The sequence below is a fragment of the Priapulus caudatus genome, unplaced genomic scaffold, assembly GCF_000485595.1.
Source record: "Priapulus caudatus unplaced genomic scaffold, Priapulus_caudatus-5.0.1 Scaffold276, whole genome shotgun sequence".
NCBI lineage: Eukaryota > Metazoa > Priapulida > Priapulimorpha > Priapulimorphida > Priapulidae > Priapulus > Priapulus caudatus.
Genome location: NW_014577337.1, coordinates 304,567 through 305,787, shown reverse-complemented (window position 1 = coordinate 305,787; position 1,221 = coordinate 304,567).

Genomic DNA, 1,221 nt, shown 5'->3' with positions numbered 1-1,221 from the left:
CATACTGTCGTAGGATGTTCCCGCGGTCGCGTGTGCGCCTTGCTGCGGAACTGCGCGCAAGATCTTCGCTCAGCGCTTCGGATCAACACCTTCTTTCGGCAACGCTTCTCTAGTATCCCGTCTCTAGATGTATGACCGTTTCTTGGAGGTACATAGGTGATAGGTTTTTTGTATGGAAGCGTGTCAGGCTGTATAGACAATCAGTCGCACAACCTCGTCGAGCTAACTATAGCCCTCATTTAGGGCCTAAAATATATTTACATCATGTATGTAGCTCTAGTAATATAGCCCGCGTACTGTTGCCGCAGGATGGCTCTAGACTAGAGCTAATCATGTAGGCTACATTTTCCATATATCAAAGAGCTTATAATGATAAGAGGTGACACTCCCCATCTAACGCTATGTAATTGGATTGCAAGTGCTGCCACCTAGTGACCAGATTGATTAAAATGACTATAAACCATTGCAAGATAATACTTATTATTACATTTTGATGCTTTTTTTTATTGAATATGGCCATATAATTAAAACATCAGAGCAGAGTGACTATGTTCGTCAATCCCACATAATAAACACGTGCTTAACTAAAATTCCTCAACAAAGAGATAAAATTCTTTCATTATTTGACTTGTAATGACTGATCATTGGCAATAGCAATTAAATTAATTTAATATCTAAATGTATCTATCTTACAAATATTGTAATTTCATAGCCTTTCTATTTCTTTTGCATGTTTTTGGTGCACTGGTGGTGTTAATATTAAACATTTTCAAAGCATGATGCAATCGTATTTTCATATAAAATATCATCATTCTGTCGACTTCAAGGAGGATTTTAGACTCATCTCATCAAAAATGATGGCACACAACTTGTCTTTTATACGCATAGTCTGAATCTTTGTTTTGAGAGCATCAAAGATTTTATCATTGCAGCTACCAGGCAATATATTACACATATGAAGAAGCCGTTGTAGAGAACGTTTCGATGGGAGCTTGAAAAGCTAGGCGACTTAGCAATTTGTATGCTTTCCTACTTTGATAAAAGATAGAAAGAGCAAGCATACGGTCAGATATGCTCCATCTGTTTCCCTTTTTTGATTTCATTGATAACAGCATTTGTGATTTCATAAACTCTACAGTCCGACTTGGGAGATATTGCCTATGGCCGCTACAATGGAGTCATTCTTCAATGTACTCTTACAAGATGTGCATTTTTTCATTC